The following is a 15,723-nucleotide window of genomic DNA, read 5'->3' as shown; positions in this document are numbered from 1 at the left end:
TGGGGAAAGGCTCTTAATCTCTGTCTAAGGTGATGAATGTTGTTCAAAATTCACTAGAAATATGTGAAGCTTCCAGTAGAAACAAATGTTCCTTGGGCAGTGATGGGGTTGTTCTACTGCACTTATAGCAGGTCATTGTGTACCCGGTTCACTTCAAGAAGGTTTTACTAGATTTTAAAGAATTTCCAGAGAACTAAAACCTGAAGATACCTCAGAGCCTCATGCCGTACCACCCCAGCCACCTCAGGCTAGCATATTGCAGCTAGTTATATTAGGAGGACATTAGATAAACATTTCTTGTTTTGTTCTTTTTCAGCTGAGGCAATCTAAGTTGGACATGAATTTTGAAAGGGGCCGCAGCCCCCTATTGCTTGCCTTGAAGAGTTTTGTTTCAGTGGTTAGAAAAGTGAAGCAGTTTCACCATGTCCTGAAAAGGCTTTTCTCCAAACCTCCAACTCCAGCAATCCCAAGAAGGGCTATTTAGAGCAGGGAATACTCAGAATTTCAAGAGGAAGCCATGAAATTTGGTAAGAAAAACACAAATTTAAAAGGAAAAGCCAATGTCCTTTTATGTCATTGAGACTGGACTGAATCTCTGCTGTTTGGAGTAGATTGTTTGGGGGGTTTGAGTTTTCTTACTTGGATAAGTAGCTGTGTTTCCATTCAGAGGGGCTGATATTCAAGAGCGATGCCATGGAAAAATAACTTATAAAAGGTGTATGGGATTTTTGTTATGAAAGAGCAGAGAGTGCTGCTTTATAAGATCTTTCCCCTTCCTGCCTGGGAGTGGTTGATTAGGAACTCGTGGGGTCTGTACCCTCCCAGAAAGCCATCGCTCTGCAGAGCTGAGACTGATGCTAAGAGATCCCTGTGGTTGTGCCCCCATGTCACCACTGTCATGATCTGCAAGCTCATCAGCTTTCTCTCCAGACTCTTCCTTCACTCTCTTCTGTGTATATGTGCATAGGTATATACAGGAATAATATCAAGAAATATAAAGATAAAATAATTAAATACAGCGATAGTGAAGAACAGTGGTGAGAAATATTTGACAACTCTGATTTAGTCCTTTGTGAAATCTCGGGTATCCATATTTTGCTAGCATTATCTTGTTCTCTGAAAAGGAACTTAAAGTGGATTCTGGTTTGTTTTCTACTCTTTTTTTTTTTTCACTTGACTAATTTTTCAGTATTTTCAGCCTGCATCAGATAAGTTGGGTTGTTCCTTTACTTTTCAGCTGTGGAAGTTCAGTCTAACATTGGAGATAGGCTCAGTCTTCCTAGGTCGTCATCTGGTAATGTCAGTTTGGGTGGCAAAGGGCAGTGACACCTGTGCAACCTCACTGGTGTCCAGGGTTTGTTGATGTGTGACAGGCTGGAACCTGGCAAGCCATTCAGATGGTAATGTGGTGTGATGTGGAGAGAAGAGGGTGCATCCATGCCTCCGTCTCTCTGTCTATCTCTGTTGATATTGGGACTTCAAGAAAAGCAACATGCTTTTTTAAGTTTGTGTAAGTGGAAATTGCCCATTTCCTGAATGAGAGCTGCATTTTGACTCCAGGTTCATTATTAGAGGAACACTTTGATAGGTCTAATCAGTTTTGTGTTTTGGAGGGGAATGTGAGTTCAAACATTAGACATTTATTTACTTATTTATTTATATGTATGTATGCATACATACATTATACAGGAGTAACTTATTTTTTACTTCCAATATTTTTTTTTTTACTGGAAACATGGAAGGCACACTGCACAGCTGGAATTAAGACCTTTCAATTATTCATCACCTTGATTTGGTCAAGAAAAATGTATACCATCTTTTACAATAGTGCAGTACCTTAGAAAGAAGTAATAATATGACTAATATTATTGTGTCAAATAAAAGCAACATTTTGTAACACCGCAACCACAAAATAACTGTATTATGTTAAAAAAAAGTTTTGCATTCATGAATGCATTCATTTACTGAAACTTTGTTAAGCACTTTGTGTTTGTTGGCACAGTTTGTTGTCTGCTGCTTTGTTAGAAGATAGCCATCACAGCCACTTTAACTTTTGATGTTGCTCTTCTTTTAATCCCTCAAATGTTGTTGGCAGAGTTGTTTACCTTGAATCAAGGTTATTATTATAAAAATTCCACAATTCAGCCAATGAGAATGAGATGGTAAGCTATCTTGGCAGGCTAATTTAGGTAACTTTTCAGGTATGCTTATTTAAACAAGAGATGCGTGAGAAATGTGAAAAATGCTAGCACTTATCGGAAATGCAAATGTGGCATTTGTTCAGCTTAATATGAATGCCTCTGCACCCGGCAACAACACTAGAAGTGCCAATTAGGATGCAGTCATGGTTCCAAAAATTCACCTCTTCTTTTCAGCTAATATGACATTTATGTGTTGGGTCTTTTTCTTTCAAAGAGAGACTGTGCTTCAACCTACCTGCACAGAAATGCCAGTCTTGCTTGAATTCTATTTTAACTAAAAACCTGTTATTGTGCCAGGCATCAATACAGAACTGTTATGCCTGTAATGTGTTTTATTATGGCTAGAATTTAAAGAGCTGTGCCATATAGGTCAATCAGTGTTACGAATGACAGCAGTTGTTATCTGCTAGTGAGGACAGCAGTATAATAATAATGTTTATTGCACATCATTTTTCAATGATTTTATGCTATCATTTAGGAGATGAATGGGACGGCTCTCTAGCAGACATGAATGTAAATAAATTAAACATTAAGAACCAGAGAGTTCTAATCATCTTTCTTTAAGATTGCACTAAATGGTTGCAATCAGTGAAATAGATGAGAGATTGCATTAAATTGCTCTTCCAGATACTATATCATGCCAGCTCAAACAAGGTTCACATGCATTACAAAACAGCTCAGGTTGAAGGAGCAGCTGGAATGTCTCATAGGCATGCATTAGCTGAGAGTAATGCACTGGTCACGTACCGCTGCTTACAGTCTTTTATATTAACATACATGGAGTGACAAAGAGAAGTCCAAACAAATAAACAAGGGAAAAACCTGTACTGTTTTGTTGCAGAGATTTATATTAGTATATGCCATGGTTTAGGGGATTATGCAGGAGCATAGCATCGGTTGCAGTATTTTCTCAGCTCTTTCATTCAGCGTCTGCTATTTTTTAGGACATTATTGGAAATTCACAGGGCAAAAAGATGACAGGTTGGAGAATGAGGGGAGGTTTGTTACGGTTATGAGGAGAGAATACAGGCGCTGTGATATGAGTAGGAGATAGGCAATATCTGAGAAGCTGTCAACAGGACGCATTAAAGCTGGGTTTTCAGGAGCTGACCTCTTATTCTGCCAACACAAATCCACAAATTAAATTGTGTGAGCAGTTAGGTCGCAGAGAGGGAGAGACTTCTGCACCCGTCTGACCTAAGGTACATGCACAAAAGCGAACCAGAAATAGGTACGGCCTCAGGGTCAACAAAGACAGATTGGAAATCTTTTTCTTCAAATCTTTAAATTGCAGCATGGTGAGCACAATTAAAATTATGATCGTTCAGGTCCTCTGCTGTCAGCAGTAGGAGCAGTGTCCTTTTTCATTTAAGGGTAATACAGCCTGAAGTTCTTTCATTACTGATGGTATGCTTGTCCCTGGCTGCATGGCACTCCCTTGGTGGGATGCTCCAGCATCCCTTCAGCAGCTACTCTGGACCCTGCTGCACCTCTAGCCCTTAGCCGAAGGCTGTGCTGAAGGAAGAGAGAATATGAAATTTCCCAGATTGTGGGTTCAAGTTCTGTTGGACAGTTGTCCTAGTAAGAATTAAAAAAAAAAAAAAAAAAAAAAATCCATATTTCTGGATTTCCTTCACTCCCTGTCCAACCAGCTGCTGTTGAACAAATACTACTCACTTTCCTCCTCAGCCCTCTTACTTTTGGTGCAGGAATTTTCCCCAGCTCAGCACACATTGTGTGTTTCAAAACTATTTTCCTGGAGTGCATAAATTAAAGCAGGAGTTAACAATGTACAAACTAGCCGAGGTTTGGCATTCACCTCTTCCCGAAGCATGCCTTGAACTTGCTCTCATGCTCTGCTGCTGCCTTTGAGGGATGTTGGCTACACTCCTTTTGGGGAAGCTAAAATGTGGAATTCCATTTTGTTCTGTTTTTGACATCTTCCTTTTGATCCCTAATTTTAGACCGAATTCTGAATCTAGGTGACCTACCACCCAGGCATCTGAAGATATGAATTGAGACTTCTTCAAGTTTAGAAAAACATGTTAATATTCCTATACTGTTTATCTTTGTGTTTAATCATAGTATTGTGGGTTTTCCCTTTAATGTGAAAGGAAAAGAAGTCTGGAAACGAAGGGAACATTTCTTGAGATATTTTTTGTGAAATAGATATAAATGTGTGAGAATGCTAGGGACTACCTAAAACCTGACTGATATTCACCCCCCCAAAAAGAAAGATTTTGCCTTTTTTCATCATTGTGGTCTTTGTTTTCAATGTTTCTACACTTTTTCCTGTTGTCTATCTCACTGACATTGATTTTTGGTGTTGCTCAGTGAGTTTATTTTCCTTCAAACCATTCTCAAACCAGTGCGGACCAGAGCACTGGGTGCTGGGGGCTCTCAGGCATCAGGAGGATCTGTGCTGGGCTCCATGCTCACCACAGCTTCTGGTACAGGGCCATGGAAACCAGAGGTAGAAGAGAAACATGCTCTGCCTGCTGTATGGGACAGCCTGGTTTACAGTAGTGAAACAGGTTTTTTTCCTGAACTTTCATTTTTGGTATTCGATATCTCTTCCAACAAGAAAACCAAAGATATTGGTGAAACACTCCTAGAATATGCCAAGCTGACATGCTATTTGTTACTTAACTGAAGTAATTAGTTCGTATTCAATACTTAGATGTGGTATTTCCGCCACAGTAAGAAAAATCAGGGGATGAAAGAAAAGCTCCTGAATTCTTCCTAAGCTACATCCTCAGGCTTTATCTTGTCTTTTCAGCGACTACTTAAATTATAAAGCACTTTTTTGTTTGGTTTGATTTTGTTGATTTTGGTATGTTTGTGCTACTGCACATTCATTCAGTAGCTTTTACTGAGGAGTAGACAGGAACCAGCCCAGGTCATACCCTACACAAATATCAGAAACTAACACTTGAGTCAACATCTGGGTATGTACATTATAATTGGATGTTTTTCACAGTCCAATATCTTTTCAAAGAGTGACACCAAAATCTTTCTTCAAATGCCTTAAGATTCAAAAAAAAAAGATCTGCAATACGATAGCTCCTTCAAGCCGCAGTGGGAGACAAAGGAATGATTCTGGATTTTTTTGCAGCATTACTCATCCTTATGACTGGGCCACAATTTATGGCAAGGAGCAGCAAGGTTAACAGAGGATTTAACCAAGGGTTTGAAAACAGATACTAACTCACTCCACAAAGAGAAAAAAACTTAATCCTTATCTCATAACTGCAGGAAAAAAAACAGATGGGAGCCCCTGAGTTCTCACTGTAGCTCCTAACCTTACTTGTGATCACCACAAACCTCCTTGTCATTGACTGTCTGCAGTGTTGGCTGCTTTTAAAATCCTGAAATACTTCCAATAAAAATCCTTTCCTGAATCCAGCAAGAACTTATTCTCTAGATTCAGAGACACCTCAGGCTACAGAAAACTTCCTTTCACGAACTTTTTGGCACAGGTGATGTCAGAGGAGTGAAGAAGTTGGTGCACTATGTTGCAAGGAGACGTCATCTGTATTTGGTAAGTTACATCTGAATTTGTTGCCTACTGAGTAATACAACATTTTGCCTGCCGCTTTCATATACGAGGTGAAATTTTTAGTGCTGCAGAAAGCTTCTGACTCCAGTCTCTAAGACTGGAAGTTTTAAGACTCTGCAATTCTCATTGAAGTTAATGGAAGGTGTGAGAGACCTGTACTTGAAGCTATAAAAATTCTGGTACCCAAGGGGTACTGAGACTTCTGTTATCTTTTCCGTTCTATTACACTGGGGTGGCCTGCTGTCCTTTGCTTTGTTTAACTATTTAATCTTTTAACTTACAGACAAAAATATGCATTAGTCTGAAGCATGAGACCTGGCAACATAACCAGTACCACTTGGCTTACATAGAAGACACTTAGCTATCTGCTGAAGGGAGACAGGACAGATAATCATAACACCTTTTACATTATTTTCTCTAGAATTTAATAGCAGAAGTTAGAGGCTTCTTCCTAGCAACTAAAGCCAGCACTATTCAAGTGGGATTTTGGCCCAATTAAGTGTTTTTCTCATATTCCATTGAATTTCAGAGGTTTATTGCTTTAATCACTGTTCAAGTAAATGAGATGAAATTTAGAACAACAGTGTGACGTATAGAGGAATTCCAAGATTATTCTGTTTGAATTGTTAGCAGATATTTGTGGTAATGACTCTAGTCCAGAGCAGGACAATGTATCACTGGCTTGATGAATGTGTTGACCAAGACTGAGATTCAGACTCAGTGGCTAAAGTTCTTAAAAGAGCTTCTAAAAGAAGTAAATCACTGATTCCCAATGCGACTAAAAGCAGCCTTTCTTTCCGCATTTCCACATCCCTTGCTTTGGAAGTCTTATGATTTTGTTGCTGCATTTTGTCATTGTTTGAACCGTTTCTAAATCCCACCCAGGTCAATTCTGATGTTAGGTATCCGTGTTCCCATAGTTAGCAATTTGAAGGTGCTGCCTGTGGTCTGCAAAGGCATCCTTTCAGCCAAACCCTGCTCCCAGGGAGAAGTGCACTGAAAATGATGGGAAGCACCCCAGCAACATAAGACAGTCTGTCTTCCATTTACTTATGTAACACATAGGATGAGAGGAGGAGGAATCAAGTATATTACCACTGTCTTCTGTCCCTATAGCAGGAGTGATTTTAAAAAGTGAAACTGTGGTTAGACTATAACAGAGGAAGAGAAGAAGGGCAGATATTGCCTGAAACTACACACAGGTTTTGCTGACTGATATTCTAAGAGCTTTGTGATACACACCCTGGTACTTGAGGCGGTACCTAAACTACTAAATGGAAAATGTGTAAAAAGGGATATACAAGTTCTGTCCTATTTTGAAAGCATGTCAAGAGCAACGAAATGCAATGTGTTGATGAAAACCTGTTTTCACAGTGCTAAAGAACTCAACATATGTGCATTGTTTCACAGGGAAGGGGCACTTAGTGTGGAAATGGAACTAGTTCCATGTCTGGATAATGAGAAAGTAGCAATGCATCTTATAATGCATCAAAATTATGATAGGGGTAAAGCAACATCTCAGCTTGTGACTTCACAGTGCAAAACCTTTGCTAACAAAACATGATAATTTGCCCCAAAGGGAGTGTCCTCCTGTCCAACAGTGCCAGCTCAACCGCTTGCATGTGACAGCTCTGTGAGTTGAGGCAAAAGATCTCACAACTTCCTCTTCACTTTCTGGGTTAATTTTTCAACCAATTAACCCTCAGGCTGGTTTGCCGTGTGGTGCAGAAACAGCTGTGCTGATAATGCTGAAATGTGCGTGTGTGATTATGTTGGGAGGTGGCCAGGAGGGCTGCAACTCTGTTTCAGGGTGTTGGCACCAGCGATCCTCCCTTGTGCGTTCCCAGCTGGCCTGAGGTCTACAAAAACAAAACACCATCAGCTTTTGTGTTTATGTATTGCTTATGTTGTTCTAGGCTTCCACTTGACTGCAGTTTTTTAATTGCTGTAACTCTGATAGGGGTATGAGCTTTTTGTCTCCCAAAGTTGTAACTCCAAGCATTAGACCGGCACTACAGTATTTTGTGCCAGTACAGTTTATTACCCTACGGGAACTAAAAGCAAAATAACTTGTGCTGCTAAAAGCATTTTATGTGGATGCATCTGTGTTGATGCCAAGTTTTGACCCTGGAGTGTTTAAGACCACACACTTGTCAGGGCTTTATCCTTTTATCCCTAAATGATCGTCAGGTTGCCTCACACCACTGTGAAACTACATTAACCATTTGTGTTGGAAAGACCAGTCCGTGGCAGAGGCACAAGTGGTAGGTGATATCTGCTAGAGAGGGTGTTTTCAAGGTGAGCCTAGTGCTAAGGCTGAGACCCAGGTCAGCTGTGACTGGTAAAGAAGATGCAATTATAATGTTGATGCCATGCTCCAAGAGGACCAGTCCAGGTGTGCTAGAAATACAACGGTTATAAATATAACTGAGATGCCCTGAGGGATGCTCTTGGCTCAAGGACCATTGCCATTCGTCACAATTCATCATAGAACCCCAGGAACCCTTATATTCCAAAGTTTCTATAACATCCTACTGAGGGATTAGACATTTCTACTGAGGAGCTGCAAATGGCCTGTAGCTGGTGTCTGCACCACCACTGGTTTGCAGTCCACAGCTTGAAGGGACTGCTGGCTCTGTACTGTGCTTGTACATCTGAAGGTCATCACACTTAGGACTGTCCTGAAATGTCTTTAAGATCCAGAGTCCTTCACATTTCATCTCACCAAAGGAAAATGAGAGACCTCAAAGGCTGCATGATTAACCTGGAAAAGATTCATGTCTCACACTGTTTTAAGTGTAGCAGAAATCAAAGCTAAAATCAGTGAAGGGTATTCTGGAAGGAAAAACAGCAGGGCTTGAGTTATATGAGGGTACCAAAGCAATGCTCCTGCTAGCTTGGATAAGTTATTTTAAGTATCCCAAAATCACCATCATGATGCTATCAAAAGCTACTAAATATCCCCATCACCTGTTTTAAAAAAAAATGATTGAATCAGATTAAATCCAGTGACTTCAGGACAATTTGCTGATTGTAATTAAGTAAAATACAGAGTTCTGTTTCTGATATCTCTTGCTTCTGAAATTTATCTTGAAAACAGATGGAGAGAGACAGAGAGCAACCTTTTCTACTGTTTTATGGAGTAAATGTCCTTGCAAATAAATACTTTATTGACTAATTGCACATTTTCCATGGGATTACTGTTGAGAGAGTAGTTTTCAGTAGCAAATATTTTAAATGCAAGGAACGTGAAATGTACTGCTAAACCACAGGCTTTGCTACTGTATTGCACCGACACTGGGAAATTATGTTGGATGAGTGATGGAAAATATATTTTGGAGACAAGTAATAGGGCTAGTAAAGGAACTGAAGCTTTAAGCCGTTAAAGATGTTTTTCTCTACTGCCTGCTAAAGAATAAAAGGTGGGAATTGGAAGCTCCACAAGTCATCAGCTAGAATTATCTTCCTGGAGATCCAGGACAAAATAGAAGTCTGCTGGCAAGACTACTTCTAACAGAACAGAACAGTAAAAGATAACTGAACAGGCTATTTTCCTTGCTGGTAAAAATGTTTTCTTCTAAAAGAGTTTTATTTCATCATCTCTTGCTCCTGATTTTTCTCGTGATTGAAAATATATTTTTCAAGGGGCAAATGAGAATAAACTAGTCTTTTATTTTTCTTTGATGATGGTTATCTTTACTCAACAATAATATCTGTGTAGCCAGAGTATAGACATTTTCAAACATTTTACTCTTAAATCAATAAAAATAAGAAGAAAAAAGTCTTAAAGCAGACAGTCAATATGGCTGGAGCATTGGCGGCTAACATACCCTCTACCTCACTGTTGTCATTGTGAGGTTTTTGATAATAAGTTGTTAAATCTACATTTTTCTTCACCCTGTCACAGTTGTCAAGGATTCCAAGGATGCAATGTTTTCTAGGGGATATTAATGGTTTCTGGTATTTTGAATTGCTTACATAGAGTGGAAGGGCTGTGGTGGTAAACACTGGAGGTAATTTCAGTGAGAACCTTGAGTGGAGCCAAGTTACACAGAGCAGATGAATGGAAGCTGATGTGGCATCCGCTGGGACCTGGAGAGTTGACTCTCCCACTCAGCTTTGGGACTCAGCTTTTGGATATCAGTAGCAAAAGTGCAGACACTATGAAACATATAAGCAAATTCTTAATGGCTTGACCTTTCAGAAGACTCTATCTGTGTGACTTTTGCCCTTTTCATTGTTACTATCTAGTAGCCTATCTTTAAAAAAAAAAAAGAAAAAAAAAGTCTATGACAAAACAAACAAGCCCTGATTTAATTAATGTGAATATGACAAGTCACTGGATGATCTACCGGGAGCCAGAGATACAGCTGGGATTTTGAAGCATCTTTCTTGCATGTAGAGAATGACATTTCTGCAAAGTCCTCATCATTGCATATGGTAAATTTTGTATCCAGGTTTAATGAGACTGTATGGCTGTCGTGTTCATTGTTTGGGGTTTTTTTGTTCTGTTTTTGTTTGTAGTTTTTGTTTGTGGGGCTTTTGTGTTTGTGTTGTTGTTGTTTGAGGTTGGTTTGTTTGTTTGTTGTTTGGCGGTTTTTGTTGATGTTGTTGTGGGGTTTTTTTACAGAAAGAGTTAGTGGAAACAACAGAGGAAAGAAAGTAGCAGCAAGGAAAGGAAAGTCAGAACCCAAATATTTGAGAGAACCTGAGCAGGGCCCTAAAGGATTTTGACACAGGGCTTTTGCGGTAACCAAAGGCAGACTCATAGAGTTTTCTTCTGACACAAATCCGTAGCTTAGGGTTTCTCCACACATATCACTCCTTCTTGAGCATTTGGACTGAGAGAAAACACAGCATGACAGACTTTCCAACCTAAAGCTTTTGCTGGTGTAGCAGGAAATGCCAGCCAAAACCCAGCTAAATTCCTGTAAAATTTTTCCAATGTTTAACATTATTCAGTTTGTAAAAACAGAAACCTAGTGGATCCTCTGCACGTTCTTTGAGTAAAAGAAGGCCATAGTGAAAATATATATCCTGTAAGTACATATCCTATAAAATGTAGCATGGGACACTGACAGGTGCTGTAGATAAACTCCTGGGAAACAGGCTGCAGGCTGGCAGCAGAGCAGTAAGGAGTAAATTGGCTGTAGTATGCAGCAGGCAGCAGGACAAGAGAGATGTACTATAACAGGTCTCCATGAGACTTTATAACCATAATTCCTGTATATTACTTGGCATATCTGAGCATCAAGGGAAGGAAACCATTGCTTACGGCATTAAAAAAGGGCAGTACTGCTATGGAACAGGGGGCTAGAAAACTCTGCCTGACTCCTTGCAAACACTGGTTCTAGCAGCAATACTAGATGAGGGAATGACCTTTTGAGAAGGAGCATAGAATCGCTATTGTATGGGCCATTTACAGCTACAAACAGATACTTGGCACTGTAGAATCGAATACAGAATTCTGAACAGCATTTCCCTTTATTTTTTCAGTGATTAACTCTGAGAGCTGGGATGATATACCACCTGAGGTTTTCTCTGATACTAAATCAATTTTCTTTTGCTCATATTTTATTGTTACAGTTATTGGTTCTGAATAACCTCTGAAATCTTACTGCTATATATGAAACTGTTCCTTCATTAGTGTCTGTTGATCCACTGGGACATTTTCATGGAAACTTCTACATCTTGACCTATAATTTTTCTAGGATTTGAACAATCTTGGTGTGAGCAAAAGACCCTGCTACTACAGAGAGGGGGAATTACTTATTTGTAGAGTCAGCAGTGACTTTACCCCCAAGCTATAATAAAACTGTTGAAAGCAAGTGTTCAGTAACTTCCCAGCTAGGAAACGTTTTCTGAGCCTTTCCATGTATAGTTTTCTGTGGTTTGAATTATCACTTGTTAAATATTTTATGACATACTGTTTACCACAGACCACAGCTTTGAGACCTTTGTGTGGCTATGTCCCCTAGGAATTTAATAAATAAATCACTGAAAACTAGACATATATTTCAATCCCTTTTGCTGTACTTTATGTTTTCTGAATGATATCTGCTTTGACTTAGATGAGACCAGGTTTATTAATGTTGCTTTATCAGTTGCTAAGGGCTGTGATGTGCTGAAGTGGAATTTGGACATTGCTTCTTCTTAACATGTGTGGCTTGTAGACCATAAAGCTATTATCCCAGCTGGAGGGAGAAAAAAAAAAGGAAAAAAAATAGAAAAAAGAGTACTTATTATTCAAGACAGCTGAGAAAATTGAAAATTCGTGGTTCATCTGAAAACCTCTACTGAACTTTTTCCAAACATGAAAATTAATGAAATGTTGATAGACTATTTGGCTTTTTTTGCATTGTATTTTGACATTAATTTGATCTGAAATTTCATCTTGACTAATAGTCAGCATCCTTAATATTCATATTGCTTTGGTGGCCCAGGTCTGTGCACTCAAGGATTTTCTGCTGAAATAACAGTGTTTTGTAAAAGTCGATGTTATTCCTTGGTTGCTTACAGAAAGTAAATCTAAGAGAATTGGTCTATTACTGGATGTGCATCAGATTCTGAGTTGGTAAGAGCTGTAGATGTTCCACGTTTCTCATTATTGCGCCATACAAACAAGGAGGTGCCTCAGAATAGCTCACTCAGGCTTTTGAAAAGAAAAAAGAAAAATTCCTTCATTCTGAGCAGCTCCGTTCAAATCTTACTCCTTAGCCTTCAGGCCTCGACCATTCAGTAACGTAACCTCATCATACAATACATTTGAGCACATATCTAATGAAACCTTAATTATTACTTTGGTGTAATACTGTATATGGTTTGGCCTAAAGGATGGGGGTTTGTATCTCTTTGCTGGAGCATGTGGGAACTCCATGCAAGAAGACTCAGAACAGGGCTCACAAATGCCTGTGCTTACTGCCCTGCCACACTGGGACCAATTGCTGTCACCCTCTCCTGTAAAATCCATTGCCTGTCCTGCTTTTTGTTTGAATTTAGTATGATACCTTTTGGACAGCTTGTGTCATATTCATTTCGTGAGCAGAAGAAATTTTTTTAATCTGAGGGGCTTGTTTTATTCTACCTCCATTAAATAGCCAGCCGAAAATAAATGTTTAGAAGTTACATTTATTTTTGTAGTAAAAATTAGATAGGATCCTTACCTAATATATTTTTTTAATCATGTGTATTGCTATGCACTTATTTTGCTATATATAGACTCTTTTACAATATAGATACACATATATAAATATGTACTTTGCCTATACTGAAAAATGAATTTTTAATTTGTTCTAAGTCTTGTTACATAAAAATATTTGACTATTTTTCATATGTAAATTTGGTAAGTTTGTTTTGTAAATCAGCTTACTGTATTGTTACTTTATGTATTTGAGCAGAAGGCATACCAAAGTACTTTGGGCTGCAGTATACTGAGATCAGCCATCCATTTATGAAATGCCCTCCTGGCGTTTAGAAGCAGTATCCATTCTGCAAGAGCAATAATGTGTGAAAACCAGTAGGAAGGAACGTAAATAATGGTTTATCCAGTTGAAACATAGAGCCACTGGTTTGTAAATAGGACAGATGTAACTAATGTGCTGCAATTTGGACGCTACTCTGTCATAAAACCAATTCACTTTTGCCATGTCTGAAGCATGTATGTCACAAAGTGTGTCACCTGCTTCATACTCTAGAGATAGTATATTATCTTTATTGATCTCTGAGAAATTAATTATTAGATCTAAGGGCTTTATGAGAATTTATCTAAATTCTCAAGCTGAAGTAGAACATCTCTGTATCTCCCTCTGTCTTGGGCCCTCTGGGTTGTCTCTCAAATAATAAATATCCTATTTAGTCTTAATTACAAATGGGTGATATGCATTCGCATTAACCTTTATTTATTTTGCTATTGGAGGAACTAAACTAGTGGCACTGAGACTATAACCTTTATTAAGGAGCATAGCTAACTGATCTGCTGTATTGTCACAGTATGAAGCTGACAAAGGTGTTTATGGAAACTTGCTGAGATTTTGAAACTTAACAGTAGAGAATTAAGCTTTTTGTGGGATGTGGAATAATTTGCCTTGTAATTTAGCTTTAATTCACATTTTCACAATTAATTAAACATCAACCTAATCGTTATACACATAAAGCATTTAAATTGATGTATGAAGAATGATGGGGAATGAATAATGCTTTGAAGATCCATTTCAAATTAGTTGTTTGATTAATGAATATTCCACAAGGGCATTTGTGTGATGACCTCTGTTGATGACTTAAGGAAAGGCATGTCTGTTTAGATAATGAGAAGACAAAGTGAGTGAGAGTTATCTCTGCGAGTAAGCAGTGTAGACTTACAAGGATTAATCTATATGAAGCATATTACTTTTTTACGTTGGTTCTAAGAGATAACATAAAACTGTAAGTTCAGTAAATAAGTTTGGCATTTGAAGATGCTGCTTAATGATAAAATGCGCTAGCTGTATGTGCTGGTTGTCTTTCTCTGGTTATAGAGGAAGATCCCTCACAGCACCTGACCTTTCAATTTCTTGCATGCCAGAAAAGTGAAATGCTTCACACTGTAGCTCATTCATGTCCTATTGCTTCTATGGTTATAGAGATGAAATACAAATGTTTTGCCTGGTAAGCCTACTTAATAGATTGGCTTTCCAGCTGTTTTACTTCAGCAGTGTACAAAACGTGTGTATAAAAGTAGTGATAGTCTTACATATCAGAAAGGCAGTGTACTTTGGCACATAGAAGGGTTTCTCTGGTGCAGGGTTGCAGCCCCTCGCCTGGCACCCTCTGAGCTGCTGACTTCTCGACGCAGGATACAGCGCTGGATGGGCCAAGCAGATGTTTGGTCCGGTCATGCCTTCCTTCCACAACAATGAAAATGTTGGGAAGAAGATGTTGCTGGGTATCAGTCTGATCATTTTTTGAGTTTATTACAAGATCCCAATGAGATATTTCATAAGTATCTTGGGCAGCAGTTAGCTGTGTCTCTGCTCCCTGCTTTCAACTTGTAGCATTGGAGCAGTGTAGGGACAATAAAGCCCTTTGGAGACCACTCTGGAAAGCACCAGACCCTGAGGAGCTCTTCAACAAGGCAAGGGGTACATGGTGGGCACCCTGGCATGGCCACCAATTCCCAGGTACTGTTTCCAGCACTGTTGGGGTCACTTGCTGCTAGTGTGTCTGCCTTTGGTGATCTTACAGAAGGTGTAATTCAGGCAGAAAATCCAGTGGTCTCAGCTTTTCCTTACTTCCCCTAGGCTGTCCTGACTGTGGAAAAAAAAAAAGTGTGCTATTTTTAAGTAAGAATTAAGCAGGGTTGTCCATCATCTGACAAGAATGTTGGCATTAGATCTGGTTATGAGTCTTCATAAGGAATTTTTTTAATTGTAAAATGCAGATTTGATGAAACAGGATTTTTTCTGCATTAGTACGCAAGATTTCCTTTTTTTCCCCTTCTTTTTTTTTTTTTTTTTTTTTTTTTAATAAGAGTTGTTTTTCAGGTCCAGGATGGAGCTTGTGATCCACCTGTGGCTCTCTAAGAACACAGAAAAGGATGTTATGGGTGAGATCAAAGACTTTCTATTTGGTTCAGGGAATACTGGATAATGGAAAGAAAGCCAGAATGTTTCTCATGTACAAATTGATCTAGAACAGAGATGTGACTGCAGGTTTCAAACACCTTCTCTCACATTTTTTTCCCCATTCCCTTGAGTCCCTTTCTCCTGAAGTAAAGAGGGCAGCCAGCACAACACGGCACCCTATTGCCTCTCCAGCTTCTTCAAGCTCGAGTTGACAGTTTGAGGAAGATGTGTCAAGTTTGCTATCAAACATAACATTTTTTACTTAACCTGTGTGATTTCAAGGGCCACATTTGAGAATCTAAAAGGAGTTGTGAGGTGTGGAGACCAGGACAGAGCCAGAGCACTTGTGAATGGAACGACCACA

Source organism: Caloenas nicobarica, chromosome 1, assembly GCF_036013445.1.
Source record: "Caloenas nicobarica isolate bCalNic1 chromosome 1, bCalNic1.hap1, whole genome shotgun sequence".
NCBI classification, from domain to species: Eukaryota; Metazoa; Chordata; class Aves; order Columbiformes; family Columbidae; genus Caloenas; species Caloenas nicobarica.
Note: the sequence above shows the minus strand (reverse complement) of the source record.